At 35.9% G+C, this 15,047-nt stretch overlaps 1 long non-coding RNA gene across 1 annotated transcript in view; it reads left to right on the forward strand.

Annotated features, from left to right (window-relative positions):
* The first annotated feature begins 9,135 nt into the window (after positions 1–9,135).
* The window catches only part of LOC116591681, a 93,956-nt gene continuing 88,044 nt past the window's right edge, over positions 9,136–15,047 (forward strand). The window contains exon 1 of the long non-coding RNA XR_004286118.1: positions 9,136–9,435. This is a non-coding gene — a long non-coding RNA (uncharacterized LOC116591681). The remainder of the gene's footprint in view (positions 9,436–15,047) is intronic.

A 15,047-nucleotide genomic window follows, 5' to 3' on the forward strand; every position in this document is an offset into this window, starting at 1 on the left:
GAGCTTGATCTATCATAATTACATAATAAGAATTGTATGCTGTGAAAAAACCAGTCTTGGATTTCTACTGTAAGATGGGAAGCCACGCCTAATTTTTGGATCTGAAGCATAAAGTAAGAGAGATATACATCGATTCTTAAAATTTAGAGAACAGAAATTTGGATGACAAATCTCTCCCAGTGATTTCTAAATTTAGAGATGTGTTGTCATGGAAAATACTGGGACTGGAAGCTTAACTTAACAAATTCCACAAATGACTCAGGGCAAAAAGGCTCAATCCCACACCATATCATCAATTGCCTAAAAAAGAACTGTCCTAAAAGAATTGCCCAATAGAACTTTTTTTGATGATGGACATGACCTATTCTGAGATGTCCAAAACAGAAGCCACTAACACTGTGTGGTTGTTGAACACTCAAAATGAGGGAGTGTGAGCAAGGAACTGAAACATTAATCATATGTAACTTTAAATCATTTGAATATCAATAGAGCCACATGTCAGCAGCACAGGTCTAGAGACAAGTTAATGTACCAGAAGTTCCTATTTCATGACCTCTGTTGTTACCATGTTTAATTCCAATGATCCCTAGTGCTAGCTTGTTGCACTCAATAGTGTCAAAAAAGCCTTCTCAGAAACCAGACTTGAATGAAAGAAGACTCTTTCCCCATTATTTCATGACTCTAGAAGTTCAAAAGCCAGGAAATTCTCTCATTATATTATAAGCAGTGGTTGGCTTTTTCATCAACTGGCCACTTCTCTATAGATAAAGGCAAAGGACAGACTGTCATAGGACTTTTAAAGAATTCTGATTCCATATGAATCCCTCTGTATGCATTAATATTCATGTATACATTTATTCACTTAAAAAATATGGAGTGTCTATCATTGGCCACATGCTGTTCTCTCAAAGATAATTTTCTACTGTTAATATTTTGTTGTGTTGCTTTTCACCCCACCCCATTGGCAATGGCGAGGGTGGGAGGGCAGCATGGCATGAGGAAGGAGCTTTGGAATCATACCAACCTCAAATGGCACTGTGGCTTAGAACAGGGTTCAGCAAAATTTTTATTGTACAGGGTCACATCATAAATATTTTATGCTCTGTGAGCCGTATAATTTCTTTCACATCTCTTCAATCTGTAGTTGTAGTGCCAAATAAACCATGGACAATACATAATCATATGAGCTTGGCTATAGTCCAATAAAACTTTATTTATGGGAATTGGAATCTGGATTCCATGTATTTTGCTTGTATCACAAGATGTTACTTAGCCCTTTTTTTTTTCAATCATTAAAAAATGCAAAAATCACTTTTTAGCTCATGGGCCATACAAAGACAAGCAGCAGAATATGTTTAGCTCATGGGCTATCATGGTTTGCTGACCACTGACCTAGGGCTAATAAATGAGAAAATGTCTATGATACAATGTAACTAAAAACTCTTTATGAACATTTTAATAATCATATTCCATCATGTGAATATGTATGTCATGTCTGGATGTTGGTTTTCTTTATTTTTGGATTTTTAGGATTTTTCCAAATTTCAGTCATTAAAATTAAGATGAACATCTTTGTTCATAAAGATTTCTATTATGGATCATTATGCAAGTTGGAGGGTATAGCTATTTTAAGATTTTCACTACATTGCTGTCAGCTTGCTTTCCAAAAAGTTGCACAAGTTATATTCCACAAGAGCCCTAAGTAGACCTTTTCAAATACCCTGAAATTTAACCCTTCTATAGGTAGCTCTATAGGTTCATTATTTAGGGTCTTAATCCCGTACTTTAAAAAGTTCTTTAAACCTATTTTAGAGACAAGTAGACTAAAATATCCTAGCTGAAATTTCCCCAAACAACTTAAAATTGGGTAAAGACTTTTTAATTAAAAAAAAAAAATCCTACTAGGAATTATACTTTTCTGCCATCAAAAACAATAGGCATGAGTTTACTTGAAAGTAACTTAAAGATTAGTCTTATGTGGCATATATTGATTTGGACATGCCATGAGTCAAAGGAGAGGCTGTTTTTGAGACCTTAAAGAGTCCAGGTAAGACTTAGTCCTGAATGGGCTAGACACTAACTGGATTTAGGTTTAAGTCCCATTTATAAAATATCTGCTGCAATATGGATCTCCAAATCCAGCCTACAAGGTAGTAATGGCCTGAGATCAGGTTTTCATCTTTCTATAGAGAAATGCTTAACATAAAGCTATATGTTTCCAAATGTGTTTTAAAATGTCTTTTTTTTTTAGAAAAATAACTGTGTTCTATAGATTTTTTTCATAATGATATTTGAAAAAATAGAAGCAACAACACATCCTGTGGGTCTTACCTAAGTCAAATCTATGTATATATTAACATACATTATTTTTATACTTTATATTTACACAAATATGTTATATATATGCATATACATAATATATATAAAATTTCCATGAGATCTACAAGTTCAGGAATTACTGCGCTTGATATTGACAGTCTGTATCAGTTACTTCACCAATATCATAATTGATTCTTAATTCTCACAGCCATTTGAGTTAGCTATTATAATCTCTTCTCTTTTACAGATAAAGAAATGGAGGCCAAGAGAGGTTAAGTAATTTACCTGAAGTCACACAGCTAGTAGACAGCACAGTCGAGACTCAAGCTTTAAAGACTTTTCTACCTATTTCTTTATATACTGCCATATAAATTACTCTTACACAATTAGTGATATTTTGAAGTCCCTTCCAACACCATTATTCCAATTAAAAAAAAGTATTATCACTAGATAATGAAAGTGGTAGAAGAAACAAATATGATATGTCATTGAAATATTAACTTCTGTGATATAGCTATTATTTTTATTTAAGTGTAGTTAACATATAATATTATATTAGTTTCAGGTATACAACATAGTGATTCAACATTTATATACATTGCAGAGTGATTGCCATGATAAATCTAGCCACCATCTGTCACCACACAAAGTTGTTATATGTTATTAACTCTGTTCCCTATGCTGTATATTGTATCTCCATGTCTTATTCATTTTATAGCTGAAAGTTTATACCTTTTAATTCCCTCTCCCTATTTCACTCATCTCCCCATCCCTTTCCTTCTTGTGACCACCACATTGTTCCTCTATACCTATTAAGTCTGTTTCTGTTTTGTTTTGTTTATTTTGCTTATTTTGTTAGCTTTCTCATATAAGTGAAATCATATGGTGTTTGTATTTCTCTCTGTGACCTATTTCTTTTAGCATAATACCCTTGAGATCTTCCCATGTTGGGGTAAGTTGAAAGATTTTGTTCTTTTTTATGACTGACCAATATTCCATTTATATGTATACAACTGATATGGCTATTTTTTCACAAGCTTATTAATGACCTATTTTTATGGGTGTGTTCATAGTCCTATTACACACATTAATTCTACCACCAAACAAATGGTACAAAATTATATTAGAATAAGAAGCCATTGGGTTGTGCCACTTTCCCCAGAAAGTGAAGAATTTCTTCTTCAGTTATTATATAGTCATTCTGGTGGGAATAGGGCTGCCAGAGATAGTGGGAACCCCATAGTTACTCTCTCTGTCATGTATTGGTAATAGTATTAATGTACCAGTTGGGATTGGAAATGGTCAACAATATTCATTGATACTGATACTAAATAAAAATTGTGGTAAGTGCCTCAAAGGCACTTACCTTACTTTTACTTAAAGAAAAGTGGCATTTTTAGATTTTTAGATTTTTAGCTCTTGAGTGGAGCTCTGGGAAGAGAAGTTTAATCTGAGACTGTGGTCTATGCTGGAGTCATCCAGGTGAAAATTGAGGGGAAAAGCAGAAAAAAAGCAGCACATGAGGGCTCTGAGATGCCATGATCCAGGGGAAGAATGGCTCAAGTGGAGACTGGCACTGTGGTTGGAATCTAGAGTATGTGAGACATTTAAAATTTTTATCCCAACAGTCATGGGAAACAAAGTGAAGGCTTAATCAGCAGAATCACATGATCAGATTTGCATTTTAATAAGGTCACTTTGGCTGTATCTAGGAGACTGGATTAGAAGACAAAAAGAAAATATGCAAAACAGTTATTTTAATAATCTTATTGAACCATGATGGGGACTTAAGGTGGTATCAGTGAAGATGGAGTAAAATTGATGTTTATGAGCATTATCTAGAAGACAAAAATCAATACTTGAGCTTCTGGAGACAGTAATTTTTTTTCTCTAACCTTTGATTTTGTTATAAATTGAAGAAAGTTGACACATTAGTTAATTGCATCATTCAAGGGAAACTTTGGTATGTGACCAGTTCTTTCCTAATGTCTCTGTCCAAGCTTAGAATGTGAAATGGCCCACTAAGGGAGTGTATTAGTCTATAGATCTACTTTGCCAGGACCTCTATCTTATATCTGTGCAGGCCCCATCACAGGAGAGAGAGCCATGGGTTTCCAAACTGCCCATGAAAGCCAAACCTGGGATCTGACCTAGGAGGTGTTCTCCTGGAGGCAGAAAAGCAAAATGTGCCAACTCTTTAAAAAAAAAAAATTAATGAGATATAATTTACCTACTGTAGTCAGCAAAATAATGGACTCCCAAATACATTATAACTTAACACTGGAACCTGTGAATATGTTACCTTTCATAATAAATGTAATTTTGCAGATGTGATTAAGTTTAGGGACCTTGAAATGGGGGTAGTATCCTTGGTTATCCAGGTGGCCTCAATCTTTGAGTATTTTCCAGTGGAAAACCTTTTCTGGTGGGGATAGAAGGAAATATTTGACAGTGTATTAAGGGTCAGGAAGATGTGACTTTGCTAACTTAAAAGATGATAGAAAGTAATTTACTTACCATAAAATTCACCTGTATAAAGTTCAATATTCTGTGTTTCTTAGCAGAATTACATGTGCTATTATTGTGTTCCTATAGATTTTCCTATTCTGGACATTTAATATAAACAAAGTCATAAATATGTGGTTTTGTGACTGGCTTCTTTCACTTAGTCTAATGTTTTTGAAGGTCGTCCATGTTGTATCCCATATTAAGATTTCATTCCTTTCTTTTTAAGATTTTTAAAAAAGATTTTATTTATTTATTTATTTGACAGACAGAGATCACAAGTAGGCAGAGAGGCAGGTAGAGAGAGAAAGAGGAAGGGAAGCAGACTCCCTGCTGAGCAGACAGCCTGACACAGGGCCTGATCCCAGGACCCTGGGACCACGACCCGAGCCGAAGGCAGAGGTTTTTACCCATTGAGCCACGCAGGTGCCCCAAGACTTCATTCCTTTTTATTGCTAAATAGTATTCCACTGGACAGAAAAATCACATTTTGTTTAGCTATTCTTCAGCTGATGAGCATTTGGATTGTTTCCGCTTTGGGGCTATTATGAATAATACTGATATTGACTATTCGTGTGTAAGTTTTTGTATGGGTATTGGTTTTTCTTTCTCTTAGACATAACTAGGAGTGGAATTTCTGCATTACATGATAACTCTGGGTTTAACATTTTAGGAGCTCCTCAAGTGGTATTCCAATGCAGCTTCGCTATTTTACATTTCTACGAGCAGGTAGAAGGGCTCCAATTGCCCCATACCCTCATCATCACTTGTTGTCTTTCTGTATTATATTCATCTTAGTGGATGTGAAGTAGTATCTCATTGTGATTTAGTTTTGCATCTTTGTGATAACTAATGGTTTTTGGCATCTTTTCATGTGTTTATTGGCTATTTGTACACTTTATTTGAAGAACTATTCAGATTCCTAACCCATTTGTTCTTTGGGTTCTTTATCCTTTTATTGTTTTGTTGTAAGAGATCATTTTTATATATTCTAGGTAAAAGTCCCTTTTAATATATGTGTTTTGGAAATACTTTCTCTCTTTCTGTGAGTTGTCTTTTTCACTTCCCTTGATGATAACCTTTGAAGTGCAAAAGTTTTTGATTGTGATAAAGTCCAACTTCTTCATTTTTTTTTTTTTTGCTGTTTGAGCTTGTGAAGTAATATCTAAAAAATTATTGCAAACTCAAAGTCATAGAAGTCTATTCCTTTTTTTCTTTCTAAGGGTTTTATGGTTTTTAAAATCTATTTTTATGTTGTTTGTTACATTTAGGTAATGTGATCCATTTGGTCTCTGATCTACCTGAGCTAGTTTTTATATGTGATGTGAGGCAGATATTCAACTTAATTCTTGTGCATGCAGATATCCAGTTGTCCCAGAACAATTTGTTAGAAAGACAGTTCTTTCCTCTGTTTAGCTGTTTGGCACCTTTGTTGAAAATCAGTTCACCATAAAGATAAGATTTTATTTCTGGATTCTTTTTTTTTTAAGATTTTTATTTTATTTATATGATAAACATAGATCACAAGTAGGCAGAGAGGCGGGCAGAGAGAGAGGGGAAAGCAGGCTCACTAAATAGTAGTACTATTAGATGGGGACGACTCAGAAGAACTACTTTTTGGGAGAATAGATTGAGATTAGTTTTGGACTAATTAGATGTAAGGTGCCTTTGAAATATGTACATAAAGATTAATATGTTGGTTGATGGGTATATAGATATGGTCTTTGTTGAAGAGAGCCCGATGTGGGGCTCGATCCCAGGACCCAGGATCATGACCTGAGCCGAAGGCAGAGGCTTTAACCCACTGATCCACCCAAATGCCCCTTATTTCTGGATTCTTAACTGGAATTGATAGTTTTCATTGATTTGTCTGTCCTGTGTCAGCACCACCCTGTCTTGATTGTGGTAGCTTTTTAGTGAGTTTTGAAATTGAGAAGTGTGAGTCTTCCAACTTTGTACTTCTTTCTCAATATTGTTTTGACTACACTGTCTTTTTTACATTTTCATATGAATTTTAGTATCAGTTTGTAAATTTCTGCAAAGAAGCCAGTCAGGATATTGATAGGGTTTGCAGAGAATCTGTGGGTCATTTTTGGGCAGATCTTAATAATATTAAATCTTCCAATTCATGAACATGGGATATCTTTATGTTTATTTAGATCTTCTTTAATTTCTTTCAATAATATTTTATAGTTTACAATGTACAAGTCTTACGCTTTTTTGGCTGTTTGTTTTATATGTTTTAGAATGCACCTGCTGTTACAGTGTGAACATCCAAAAGGGAAATACAAAATGGCCTGGCTTCTTCTCCTAAATTCACCAATAAGGCAATTCATTTCTTCTCCTCTGAGGAGGAAAGAGGATGGTGGGGAAAGGAGGGATGGAAAGAGAAATGGAAGATTTATTTCAATACAGCTTTCTCCTAGGTCCGAAGTTCTTTTTGAGCAAAATGACCAGAGGGACATAGGAATTCTGTCTATTAGAGAGAACCTGTTGATTGATTAGATGTGATAGTTAAAAAGAAGTGTAAAAATCATTCCGCAGTTTCTTGTGTGAGCTTGAATAAATAGTAGTAATATTAGACGGGGAAGACTCAGAAGAACTACTTTTTGGGAGAATAGATTGAGATTAGTTTTGGACTAATTAGATGTAAGGTGCCTTTGAAATATGTACGTAAAGATGAATATGTTGGTTGGTGGGTATATAGATATGGTCTTTGTTGAAGGCTAGTAGCAAAGTTATTTTAGCTTAATTAACATACTAATGGTAAATAAAAATATGCAGAGCAGTTGCATCATCTAGGGACATTTTATAATTTTATTTAAGAACAGAACTAGAACTAAGTTTTGGGGAATTCCATTACTTCCTGGAGAGATAGACCAGGATGAGTTAGGGAAGTTGAGAAGAAATAGAGATGTCTATGGTAAGAGGAAACAGGAGATTATAGTGTCCTGAAATCAAGAGCAGAGGATGTTTCCAGCAGGAAGGATGGTGCTAAATACCACAGAAAGTCAGATAAATACAGCAAGTCCAATTAAATTTGATGACATTTGGTGACCTTGGCAAGAACCATTTCAGGAGATTTGTGGTAGGGTAGAGGACAAGATTCTGAAGAACTAATAAAACAGAGAAAGGTGCTAAATTAGAAGTAGTGTCTGTGAATAAAAATATAGAGAAGTAGCTAGTGGCTACAGTTAAAGGGGATTTTGCCTGTTTAAAAGAAGAGAAAGTTGAGAATGTTTAAATGTTGATAGCAAAGAATCCACAGAGAGATGAAGGATGATGATGAGTTAATGATGTGAGGCAGTCCATAGGTAGGTTCTCAAGGTTCTCAAGAAGGCAGGACTATTGGGGGCACATGGGTGGCTTAGTCAGTTAACTGTCTCACTCTTGATTTCATGATCTCAGGTCTGTGAGACTGAGCCCCATGTTGAGCCCCATGTCAGGCTCCACACTGGACATGGAGTCTGCTTAAGATTCTCTCTCTTCCTCTCCCTCTGCCCCTCCCCCACTGCCCTACTCTCTCTTGCCCATGCTCTCTCTCTCCCCCTCTCTAAAAAAGAAAAGAAGGGAGGATCGTTAAAAAATCCATGAGACAGGTAAAAGAATGATCTTCTTAAATAAGGAGATCATCCATTTTTCACTGTGGAAGGATATATGCCTTGATGCACTCTCTTAGGTTTGCTGTTTGTGAAGGTTTGGGTTTTCTCTGTGAAGCAGGAGGATGAAGTCACTGACTGAAAAGGCTTTGGTAGGTAGGGGGTGGGGGTGCTGGAGATTTAAGGAGAGTAGAAAGTTGGGTGTATTACTTATGATGACTGGAAGGAGTCAACAAAATAGACATTGCATTATTGCTGGATGGTATGGAGAGCTTGGTGTCTGTGAGTGCAGGAGGGATTATTGAGGGAGAAACAAACAAGTGATGTGATGGATCATCAGTGCAGATGACTGGGGCAGTACACCTAACATGAAGAAGTGATGGGTTGAGAAGAAGGTCACTTACAACTCTTATTTCCAAGAGGAGGCTAAAATTAGTAAAATCATCTTACATGGAAGAATCTGAGAAGGACTTGATGGTTAGGAGTGACGATTGCCAAATATTCATCTTTATCTTCCCACAAGACGAGATGGTGTTTCCGGTTCTGTTCTGTTATAAAGAGCGAGCCAAGGACAGTTTTGTAGAACCAGGATTCCTACCTTGGTTTCCTCCTCCAGCTGCCTGGTGCTAACAGCTTGGAGTATTTTCTTACAGTCATATGATTGGTAACTACAATTCAGAGCAAGACTCCAGACAGGAATTTGTGCCAACCAATTAGAAAAGGTCATCACACTAATCCTAAACTGTACTAGGGGTAGGGAGAGATGCAACTGGCAAGGCTAATTTTGTCATGTGGCATGCAAGGGCATGTGGCAAGCCAGTGGTCCCACCTTATCTTGGCTAAGAGCCTATAATCCTTGGTTATGGTCAGATGTAGGGGGAAGGGAGGACTCACACTAAAAATCACCATGAAGTTAAATGTATTCAAGAGCAAGCCTTCAAGTTTCCCTAGCCATAAAGAGTTCCGGAATGCTATGGCAGACTTGCTGAATTATCCTCCTCCTCATCGCTTGGTGAGACTGTGTGTGTGTGTACCTTGGCAACCTCAGTTACCCTGTGACACGTTGCAGTGGGAACATTTATCACATTATGTGCTGAGAAAAGTAAAAGAAATGGGAGTTGGCTGAACCGAACAAAGTAAAGCCGGGATTGTTGATCAAGGAGTCAAATTGCTAACTCTCAGATAATACCCATGTGGTGAATGCGTTTGTCACTGGATTAAAATATTAGGTGTGTTTTTCTCTCTATGTGTTTTAAAGAAAACTAGTTGTCTTAAAATGTTGTAAAGAGACTTTCTTTGTGACAGGGTGTAAATCAACACATGTGGTGGAAAATCAGAATGTATTTTAATTAATATTAATCTCCTATGCTTCTTAAATGCCCAGGATTTGGAAGTGACGCAAGCTCATTTTTGATTAGGAGGTTTGAAAACATTTTACTTTCAAGTAATTGACTCAGGGTAATAATGGTTGAAGGCATTACTACTTGGTCATGGCAATAATAATGACAATGATAATAATTATTATAGCTTCTGTTTATTACTTACTTTGTGCAAGGCACTATATCATCCAAGCCATACAATAACCTTATAACCTGGTACTGTTATTTTATGCTAATTATTTTATGGAAGTCTTGTTTAACCAGCAAGAAAACTGGGCAGTACTAAATGTCTGGCTAGAATTCACACCAGGGTATATTTTTCTCTAGAGTCTATGCTCTGCTATGTTCTGCCATCTTCTCTGTGACATTTTAGTCTCCATGCCTCAGTTTCCTCTGTATAAAATAAGAATAATTAAACATTAATTTCTTTGGGATTTAAGGACTGAATGAGACAATACATGTAAAATTCAATGCCAAGTGCATAGAAAATATTCAAGCAAATGTTAGTTGCATGAATGCCCTAGAGTAAATAATGGATCCATTAGAAGTTTTGTTGCTTTTGTGTTGTCTGTCCTGATAAGCTGTCAGTTTGCACTTTGACTTGCTTTTCTTGCAGTAGCTTTTCTTGCAGTAAGAGGGCTGACCTATCCAGAAACACTTTCTTGGGATCAAAAGCTCAGATCAACTAGTTGGTGCGTGGGGCTACAGTTATAAAAATAGAATAAAGTAAAGTCTAAATGGCCTAAAAGAGAACTACATTCTTAGCTGCAGTTTTATAACAATATGCTGTATTTAGCCGAAAAGAAAAAAAGCCTATAAAAAGAACAGTGTTTAGCAACAGGCTCTTTGAGAAGGGTCTGGTTAGTTAAAACCACAGCTTTCTAAAGTGGGTTAGCAAAATCAGGACCAACATAAGAAAACCTGTGAGCATGCATTCCTGTGAGGATTTCTAGGATAGGAGGTCATCTGCCTCATCTTTGCTTTCCCAATATGTTTGGGAAGCTACCATTTCAAATCTTACTTGGGAGTACTACTCAGCAACAAAGAGGAAGGAATTGATACATGGTAAAATATGAATGGGTTTTAAAATAATTATGCCCAGTGAAAGAAGTCAGACAAAATAGGACAGTCTTTATGATTCCACTTATATACAATTCCAGAAAATGAAAATTAATCTGTAGTGACACAAAGTAAATCAGTAGTTGCCTTGATACAGAGTGGGGTGGAGGAGCATTATGAAGAGGACTAGAGAAAGTTTTAGAGAGTGATAGCTTCACCAATGTATCAAACTGATCAAAACTTACCAAAACTTAGCAAACTGTACACTTTAAATATGTGTTTATTATACTTCAATTACACCTCAATAAAGCAGTTTAAAAAATTTCACAGGATAATTTAAAAGATTCTTTTTTAAAATTGTAACTTTATTATTTTTTCCTTTAAACCTATTGTCAATCCTTTTTTTTTTTTTTAAGATTTTATTTATTTATTTGAGAGAGAAAGAGACAAAGATAGTGACAGAGAACACAAGCTGGTTGGAGAGGAGAAGCAGGCTCCCTGCTGAGCAGGGATTCCCAGGACCCTGGGATCATGACCTGAGCAGACACTTAACCAACAGAGCCACCCAGATGTCCCTATTGTAGATTCTTATTTGAAAGAATTTTGTGTTTTCTGATAACCTCAAATTTCTGCATTGACTTTAGAATTAGCTATCAGGTTTCCCTTACTCACTTATACACATCTTTGTACTCTCCAACCTGCACACACAGGTAAACACAGAAACCAGTTAACAATTTGACGAACTGCACTGAAAGTATACATTAATTTTGGAAGAAAATACATTTTTATGATATTGAGTATCATGAACCATGAGTATGGTATATCTCCATTTATTTAGATCTCCTTTAATTGTCTTTCAAAAGTTTTACAATTTTCTCCATAGGTCTTATATGTTTCTCAATATTTATAATTGTATTACTATTGAAAGGATATTATTTTTGAAAAATAATTTTTCTGTTGAAAGCTTATACAAATACAGTTGGTTTTTATACACTGATTTTTATTACAGTAATCTTTTATTAATCCTTTTAGAGTCTTTGATTCTTTCAGGTTACCTAAGTAGCCAATGATAGCATCTATGAATACTAAGGGTATTTATGCATTTTTGCTGATTCTCATGACTTTCATTTCTTTCTCTTGCCTCAATGTTTGGGCTGGTTTCTTTAAAACAATGTTAAACATAAGTGGTGATTATTTCTTTTCTTCTTACTCTGATTCCTAATCTTAAGGGAAATGATTGCAGTACTTTATCACTGAGTATGAGTTTATTTTGTAGGAAGATTTTAAATCACAGATTCAATTTTTTAAAAGTTATAGGACTATTAATTTTCTGATCTTTCATTAATCAATTTTACTAAGTTACATTTTCCTAGCATTTGTTTTCAAATTTGTTGGCATAAAGTTGGTCATGAAAGTCTTACTACTTTTAAAATATCTGCAGCATTTTAAATTATATCTATTTGATTCCAAATTTTGCTTATGAAAGCATTCTCTTTTTTCTTGACAAACTTTGAATTTTTACCAATTTTAAAACTTTATAAGAACTTTTAACTTATGTTGAAGTTTTATAAGTTTGTAAGAATTAATAAAATTAAGTTTATAAGAATTTTATAATTATAGAAGTAACTTTGTATTTGCAGATCATTTCTATTTTATATGTTTTCTAAATCTGAACTACTAGGAGAGAACTTCTTTCCTACTATTGTGGATAAACTGCTCAATGCTAAGTCTAACTTCTTCATCTGTGCATTAAGTTTTATACTTTTCTCCTACTCAAAGACATTGGCCTGCCAATTCTCCTCTTTCCCTGTATCATCATATTTCCCCCTGTTATTGGAACATTTCCATCAATGTAAAATATGCCATTATTTTTTCATCTTACAACAATAACAACAAACAACATCCTCTTGACTTCACTGTTTTTTTTTTTTTCCAGCTGCTGTCCTATTTCTGTTCTTTTGCTGTAAAACTCTTTTAGAAAGCTGTCTGCACTTGCTGTTTCCAATGTGTCTTCTCATTTTCTTTTTCTTGAATCCAGTCAAATCAGGCTTCTAACCAACCATGGCTCTGAAATTCCGTTCTGGTCACCACATTGCTGAGATCGTGTTACCATCTTTTGATCCTCTTCTTAGTTACCTGATTAGTGGCATTTGACACAACTTGCTCATTCTCTCCTTTGAACCACTTTTCTTCCTTTGGTTCCAGTACAACACATCCAGCTGGTACCCGGCCCCCCGCCCCCCCGCACTGTATTTCTGGCTACTGCCTCTCAATCTGTTCTGCTAGTTCCTTCTCATGTCATCACTGTCTAAAACTTTAACTCTTAATGGCTTAATCTTTGGAATTTGGACTTTCTTTATCTGTACCACTTTTTGGTGATATCATCTAGTATCTTGGTTCTAAATATCATCTATATTCTAATGACTCCAAAATTATATTTCCATCTTATTCAGCACACCATTGTTAACTCTACTTTCTACGTGAACACCATAAACCTTCAATATGACTGGTGGACAAAGTGGCTCTGAGGGTTTTTGGAAGTCAAAACCAGTTCAAAGCCAGTGCCTAATAACTTCTGAAACATCTCAGTTTTTCTTTTTCCTATAGTACAGACACAGTGGAAAAAGCTTAAGAAAGATTTGTAGTGTATATATGTGGCAGTGTAGCAGGCTGTATCCTCAAATGAAAATGGTCTCTCACTTTAATGAATGGGTTCTGGAGTTATGTATAGAAACTGGGAGAGAGGCATTGTGTCAACTCATGTCTGATTTCCAACAGCCTGAAAATTATTTATTTTATAGATCAAGTAATATCTTAGTAAGCTATCTGCGCATTTCATTCCTAGAGACCCTGTAATGATAATTTGCCACTGCCAAAGATACCTAAGACAAAATATGCAAACTACCAGTTTATTTCTTCCCCCCATAGGGTAAATGTATCCACTTTGTCTCTGTCAGTTAGGCACTGACACTTGGCCTCTGAAAATGTAGGATCCCATTGCAAATCAGGAGAACATCTCAACAGCAGCATCTTCCATTTTCATACCTTTCCTACAAAGAGCAGCAACCAGGGGGCTCTCCCAGGATTCTGGTTCTCCCCTTACCAATGCACAGCAAGTGTTCTTTAAGCTCTCCCAGTGAATGTAGCACAAGTTGAGGGCAGTAATGAGGTGGAAATGTAGGAAATGTAGGTCACATATGATAAATCTGCTCTAATATTCTTATCTCCTCAAGCCTTTTGGAACTGTTCTGCATTTTGCCAGGGATGTTCTGGCATCTTGATCTCATTAAATGCAAGCTATCGAAAAGTCAAGGGCCACTCAACCAGAATAAGCTATTAGAACCACTTCCAATCAACACATTAAGTACATAAACAGCATCAACACATCAAAAGCAATAAATCTGGTGTTTTCCAGAATTCTATTCCAACCTCCTTGGTCTAACATCTTTAGAATCCATTTGGAGTCTTTTTCCTAAAATTGCATTGTTCCGATGCAATCAGAAAATCCATCTCACCACAGTCCTTGTTACCTGTAATGCCACAGTAGCTGAAAGGCCATAGTCACTTAGCTTCCCAAGGACCTACCCCAGTGGGCATCTTACCATAATTAATCACAGGTAATACTTTGATTAATCATATGCCAGTGCATGTCATGGATCATCACCCATCCATTTCCCATTAACAAGGAGCTCAACACTCATACAAACCCACAAAATGACCAAATTAACCCCAATATACTATGTTTGATAGTCTGCTTCACAGGATGGTTCCTAGTGCCAATATCTTTATATCGGGGTGCATTAAAAACAAAGCATGGCAGTGTTTTGATTAGTAACTATGACTAAAATTACTTTCTATGTACCAGAAAAAGAACAAAAAAGAACAAAAAAGAGAAAGACAATGAGGGAGAGAGAGAGAGAGAATGAGGGTGTTTCTCTAAAACACTAGGAATATCTCAGAGGTAGCAGTTGCTGAAAGCAGCCATTCCCTTAAGGATGGGAGAGAGCAAGAGGGAGAGGTTGGAAAATTTAAGTCCCGGAGCTAGGAGGAAGGGCCTGTGGTGCTGGAAGTCAGCTTCTGACTAAGTTGTGCTTAGCTGTGTTGATATCCTTCATCGGGGCAGGTTGGTGATAAGGATGTTTCTACCAATATTGGAATAATTAAAACTAGACTCAACTGCATTACT

This window comes from Mustela erminea, chromosome 5, assembly GCF_009829155.1.
Source record: "Mustela erminea isolate mMusErm1 chromosome 5, mMusErm1.Pri, whole genome shotgun sequence".
Lineage (NCBI taxonomy): Eukaryota > Metazoa > Chordata > Mammalia > Carnivora > Mustelidae > Mustela > Mustela erminea.